General features: G+C 39.6%; 1 pseudogene; it reads right to left on the bottom strand.

Annotated features, from left to right (window-relative positions):
* Window positions 1-4,170: 4,170 nt before the first annotated feature.
* On the bottom strand, window positions 4,171-6,831 carry LOC107159962 (annotated as a pseudogene).
* Window positions 6,832-7,089: the final 258 nt, after the last annotated feature.

Here is a 7,089-nt window from a genome sequence, read left to right as displayed (position 1 = left end):
AACTCCATAGTTAATAAATAGAGACTCCATTTCTCCTCTATCCTGAAAATTAATTATTGTTTACTTCTTGTCACCATGGATTTGCTTACACTGCAACTTTCATATGGATGGAATTACAAAATACATGAACTTCAGTGTGAGACTTCTCTTACACAGTACAATGTTTCGAAGGTTCATCCTTGTTGTAACAGGATTGTATCAGTATTTCATGTTTTTTTCACTCAATTATATTCCATTGTATAGATACACTGCATTTGTAATATTTATTTTTTAGTTGTATTTAGACACAATACCTTTATTTTATTTATTTTTATGTGGTGCTAAGGATTGAACCCAGGGCTTCACACGTGCTAGGTGTGCACTCTACTGCTGAGCCACAACCCCAGCCTTTAGATATATGCATTTTATTTATCCACTTTATTAATGGGCATTGGGATCATTTCCCCTTTGGGCTATTAGGAATAATTCTATGAAGTCTGTATATAAGTTTTATGTGAATATATATTTTTTTGAAATTGCTGATCAATTTTTCTTGTTCCTAAGCTTATGGTAAGTGTATATTCTCTTTACATTAGATTTCTTTATCCATGCTTCTGCATGCATAGTAATTTATTATTATTGTACAGAGTTCTAATGTATGTATAATTATTTTTAGTTTAGTTTAGGGGTATTTACATATCATTTCCAATTATTGGCAAGTGTAAATTGTGCTATAAATATTAAAATATACCTTTGTACAGTGAGGATATGAATACATATCTGTGGGTTATGTATCTAGAAGTAGAGCTGGGTATTTTTAATTTTAGTAACGACTTCACTTTGTGTAAGATGGTTGTACTCATTTATATTCCCACAAGCAGTTAGGAATGTTCTTGCTTAATTCACAACCTCATCAATACCAGACAATGTTTGGCCTTTTCATTTAAAAATGGAATTCCAGGTATTTAGTGGAATTTCGTTGCAGTTTTAACTTCTCAACTAAAATCAGGAATTGTTGCACATATAATTATAGAAGAAACCTTGAAGTGTATAAAAATGTTAAATATATCAGTTTATTTAAAATCTTCTTGCTAGTGAATTTTCTAGAAGTTTCTGCACTTGAGGAAACTAGAATGCCAAAGAAAGGCACTTTAATGTACTGTTTCAGTTTTAAAGAAGTATTGTTGACAAAAGTGTGTGTGTGTGTGTGTGTGTGTGTGTATTTTTAAGGTATACAATGTGATGTTTTCATATACATATAATTGTGAAATAATTACTAAAATAAAGAAAATTATCATATCTATCATTTTACATAGTTACCATTTTTAGGAAGAATAAGAACATTTACATCTACTCTTTAGCACATTTAATACAATACATTATTAACTGTAGTCACTATACAGAACATTGATATTCTTAATTTATTAATCTTACAGTCAAATATGTGTACCCTTTTTCCACGATCTCCTCATACCCTACTCTCCCTAGCCCTTGACAGCCACTATTCTACTCTCTGCTTCTATGACTTTGAAGGTGTTAGATTCCACTCTTAAGTGAAAGCATGCAGTAATTATCTTTTAATTCCTGGCTTATTTTAATTTACAAATAACTGGATTAATTAATTGGTATAAAATATCTATATGTTGCTGTTGAACTTTATTAAATTTGACTTGGTAAAGTCTTTATATAGCCATTTGTAAAGTTATTGGAAAATATGGTGATAAAATCAAATTTGGCACGTGGTTTTAATGTTACTTTTAAGAATAGGAGAAAAGCAGAATGGATGGAATGTGTATATAGACTTAAAAAGTTTCGGTGTGATGGAAATATTTCCAAGTTAGTATATAGCTTCTGCTCATAATTAGCCTGAAAATGAGTCTCCAACTTTTCTGCACCATCTAACTATACCAACATTTTCTAAGAATACAATAGGTATTTATACACCATGTTTTTTATCCATTCATCTGTTGAAGGGCACCTAGGTTGATTAAATAGCTTAGCTATTGTGAATTGAGCTGCTATAAACACTGATGTGGGCTGCATCACTGTAGTATGCTAATTTAAAACCTTTAGATATATACCGAGGAGTGGGATAACTAGGTCAAATGATGGTTCCATTCCTGCTTATATTTCTTAGAAAATTTTTTTTCTTTTACATCAGGATTTCACAGAGCAAATTTAAGTGTATCAGTCCTCAGTGGTGGATGGGCTGATCTGTTTTCAGAAACCCACCCCAAATAATAAACCAGCCAAATTCTCCCTCAACCTAAGTACCAACACTTACACAAAAGTTAAGACCACAGAGCTGGGGATGTTGCTCAATTGTAGAGCACTTACCCAGCATGTGGAGGCACTGGGTACTGATCCCCAACAAGGCAAAACAAAGATGACAATCCAGATGGTGTGCTTTTTACTCCAAATGCACTTTTAGATTTTCTAGACTATATCCTGATCCTGATTTTACTCATGGTGCAGGGGAAGGAGTCTGTTATTAATAGGGTCAGTGGGCCTGGACTCTTGACTCCAGGCCTGCTTATAACTCTGTGTCAACTCATGGTGTACTCTGGCTATCCTTGGCCTTCATTCTTCCAGTTTTCAGAGCAATGATGAAATTAGAATTAGAATTTCATTGTAGTTTTAACTTCTCAACTAAAATCAGTAGTTGTTCTATATATATGAGGGTCTGTTGCACAGGGGATCAAAATGGTGTTGCCTTACACCTTCCAGCCATGGCAGTAGTTTATAATTAAAGAATCTCAGTGGGTATGTGTGGCCCAAGTGTGTGATGTTCCGCCTTTCTAGAAAAATCTAAACATCTGCCTGTCCACACAGAGGACAGAGGAGTTAGTGTCCACCTTTCACACAATTACAGTTCCATTTCTCAACAGAGTGCTGGGCTTCTTCTAAGCATCTGCTTAAAAAAATAAGTGAATGAATGAATGTCAGCACAATAGACAGTACCTCTGAAAACCTAAATTCTACAGACTGCTTGTATGTGAATGCCAAAGTTGCTGAAGGGCCAGGCCTCTGGGGGAAAAATAAGTCTACACTGAGAAACATGGGCTTCCTTGATGACAGAGCTGAATCTTGTCCTCAGATTAGATCTCAGCACATTGATTGGCCTTTATTAGATGCTTGATAAATGAACAACGAAGGGAATAAAAGGTGTATGTGAAGAAGGTAAAGAGGAGGAGGTGAGGGGATGTGGGGGAAGGATGACCTCAGAAAATGAACTGGCCCAGACTTGGCCAACTTGGGTTACCTTGGAAGAGCAAAGAGAGCTCATTCCACATCAGGGACAAACAGGGCTCAGGGACCCTCAAATAAGAGAGAATAAGAAGAAAAAGTAAAAGAGCCACACTGCATTCAAAATATCTGTTAATTACAAGGCTATTGGCTTTGATGTTTGAAAATCATCTATAGATTAGTTTATTAAGCCACAAAGCAGTTACCATTAGCACCCACTTTTAGGGAAAGAAGCCAATAAATATCCAAAACTTGATAGCTGGTGTCATGGTCCAAGACTACATCCAAAAGGAGTGGTTCTCCATCCAATCATGGACAGATCTCATCAGATTCTGCCCTTCATGTTTGTGAACACCTTCACACTGACTTTTGTGCTTGGGATGTTTAAGTAAGAAAAGTGACAAGATCCAGTTTGCTTTAGTATATTGGACATCTTTCTAATATAAACTATGAGAAAGCAATTCTGATTCAATGGAAGAGATGCTGAAAGAGTCAAGATAAATGTCATCCATTATTAGCATGTAAACTAAGGGAAATATCAGGGAATTGAGTAGAATTCTGCCCCTATGGGAGATGTAAAGATCAAGTACAAAGTCATCCATAGAAAACATAAAGAAAGATGGACTCTCAAAGCATGGCTTTCCAGTTAGAATCAGTTCCTTGCTCACTATGTCAATTTCTTCTCCCAGCCCCCCTCAGGCTGGTTATCTAGGTTAATATGGTGAAGATCATGTTTGTCATAGTAAAGAAAAAAGTGATGGGCTGAACCCAGTGGCAGTGCTGAAAATCTTCCTGAGTCACACTTCGCCCAGGTTTCTCAGGGGAAGATGGACAGAGGGAAAGGATATTCTGGCACCAAGTGAGGGCTTGGCACAGTTCAGAGGTTCATTACTATACAGAAGTTCATTGCTATACAGATGTGTCCTGCCACCTGGAGGTCTAGGTGGCAGGACACACCCGTATAGCAATGAACTTCTATGGCTATGAGAGTATGCCATGCCTATACAAGAGACAGCAGTTCAAACCCCATTACACATGAGCAGATGGAGCAATATGGGTTAACCTGTCTCCCACGTGGGAATAACCCAGCTCCCATCTGGCTCTCCCAGGCTGTCCACTATGGGCTTAATGGAGCTTCCCACGTGGGAATGACCCAGCTCCATTAAGCCCATAGGGGGCAGCCTGGGAGAGTGGTGGTCAGGATTGGATAGGACATCATGGTAGACAGACCCCATCTGGTGTCCAAGGTGAGCTGGTTCATCTTCATCCCTCAAAGGTTTTGAACATGCACACAGCTGAAGGAGGTCTTGCTGACTGAGAACTTTGGAAGGCTTCTTCTAGTGAGACTGGGCAGATGTGGCAGGGTGGGTGGTGGGGGAACTGCCTTGAAAAAGCAGCTGAGAAATGGATGGATCAGGGTTTCCATAGACTTCAGAGACTGTGACTTGTGAACTAGGCAGTGTTTGTCTGGGAAGATCGAAAACAGGCCTCCCCAAGACCCATTAGGATGAAAAGTAGCCAAGAAAAGCCAGATTTGGGCTCCCAGAATGCAATGAAAAAATAGAGAGAGGGCTGTAAAGGATTCTAGGTTTCGGACTGAGCTGGTGGTGCCTTCTATCCATGATTCTGATCCTGACATTGGTTTGGAGGCAGAGACAGCCCTTCCCTCATCTTTTAAAGCCCTGGAGGTACAAGGACCAAGTAGAGGATGGGGCTCAGCAAGGACCACAAAGTTCCAGCCCCCAGTTTGTTCTCAGAGCAACAAGTATGGTATGGAGTTTGGGGGGCTTCAGTCTTGGGAGACAAGGGCAGGGTTGCAGGTCTGTCTTCTAAGCCTGGGAATATTTGTATCCCCCAGCTGGAAAATCTATTTTACCCTTCTGGAATCACCAGCTCTCTCCTCTCTTCTCAGTGAAAAGGAGAGTGGATGGGAGGGCAGTTTCACCCAGAGGGAGCCACCATTTCCTCTCTGAGGGACACCAAGCCCCTCTTCTGATCAGGACTCCCAGAGCCTACACAGACATTGTCTAGATATTCACTTACACAGGGCAAATGTTGCCCATTTTGTGCTCTCTGACCCATGGCTCTCTGTCTTTGGCTGGATCCACAGGCTTGACTGGTTTGGTTGTACATATCTGTCTCGTGCTGCAGCTGTGTGTATTGCCACAGATGTTGCTGGCTCATCTCCACCCTCTCCACCTCCAGCTAGTCCAGCTCCAAAGTTGTAGTCACCATCTCTTCAAACCACTTGAACTGGGTCTGGTTGTAGAGTTCCACACAGCACATGAGGTGTGGACTTCCTCTATGCCTTCTTGATGTCCTCCTCAGTCTTGTTGCTCAGCTTGATCTCCAGATGCTGTATCTTCATCTGAATGTCTTTCTGCCACTCTGTGAGGGCTTTCTGGGCCTTCTCTACAAATGCATAGAAGCTGGAGAGTTGCTTGCAGAGGTCAGCAACACGGTGGTCACACTTTTTCATGTCTTTCTTGAAGTTCTAATGAACGTTTATGACAGGCTTCTCTACCTTGCTGTGAAGGTTGGTGGAGAACTTGAGATGACTTTCTGCCTCATCTTTTTTACCTGGGCCATTGCTTCTTCCAGGGAGCTTTCCTTCTGGGCAGCCAAAGAGTTCTGAGAGAGCTTAGCCAAGTTCCTTGCATATTCTTCTTCAATCTTTATCCTCTGTCAGACGAATTCAGACATTTCTTTCTGCATTTGTTTGCCTTTCAGTTACTTTTGAAGCAGCATTTCAAACCCATCCATGGTTCCATTACCTTGAGGGTCCTTCTTATCAGCCCACAAGTAGTCACAGTGGCTCAACTCTGTTGGATTTAGCAGTTGCTGTTCACACATTGTATCTGGGTGAGGGAATGTCACCCAAAATATCATCATCTTTGTGTGGTCAACTTTGTTTTCAAGATTATATATTTTGTGTTCATTGCCTGAGGTTCTGTCTTCCAAATAGTCTCACCTGTTGGTGATGCTTTCCATTGAATTTTTAATTTGGTTCATTGATTCCTTCAGTTTTAAGATTTCTTCCTGGTTTCTATTCAGGATCTCTACCTCCTTATTGAAGTGATTTTTCACCTCTTGAAATTTACCTCTGATTTCACCCCTTATAACCTCCTTTAAGTCATGAAGCAATTTTATTAAGTACATTCTGAACCCCTTCTCTGACATTTCTGCTACTGTGATGTCTGTGGATTTTATTATTGGAGCATCATGGTTTGTTTGGAGTGCTTTATTCCCTTGTTTTTTTTTTTCTTGTTGTTCTTGTGTCTTCCCATTTACCCATGTGGATCTGAGGCCCTACAGTTTCTACCCAGTAGACTTATAATGTCCACTAAGGTTTCCAGTACCTCACCTTTAAGGAGGAAACCAATATCAACAGCACAGATTCATAGGTTCTACCATGCTTCATTCCCAGGATGGTTCCTGGATTGCAGATAATCGATAAACTCCCATAGAGAGTGAAAAATATGGACAATAGACCCCAGCCCATTCCTGGTATTTGAAGAATATCCTTACTGCTTTCCAGAGTAGTTGCACTAATTGGCAGCCCTACCAGCAATGTATGAGTGTACCCTTTTCCCCCACATCCTTGACAACATTTATTGTTTCTTGTATTCTTGATAATTGCCATTCTGACCAGAGTGAGATAAAATCTTATTGTAATTTTAATTGGCATTTCTCTAATTGCTAGAGATGTTGAACTTTTTTTATATATTTGGTGGCCATTCATGATTTTTCTTCTGTGAAGTGTCTGTTCAGTTGCTTTGCTCATATATCAATTAGCTTATTTGTGACAAAATTGTTTACCACTCAGCCATAAAGAATGACTATATGACATTTGCCAGTAAATGG

This window comes from Marmota marmota, unplaced genomic scaffold (assembly GCF_001458135.2).
Source record: "Marmota marmota marmota unplaced genomic scaffold, marMar, whole genome shotgun sequence".
NCBI lineage: Eukaryota > Metazoa > Chordata > Mammalia > Rodentia > Sciuridae > Marmota > Marmota marmota.
This window is presented reverse-complemented; position numbering and strand designations above follow the sequence as displayed.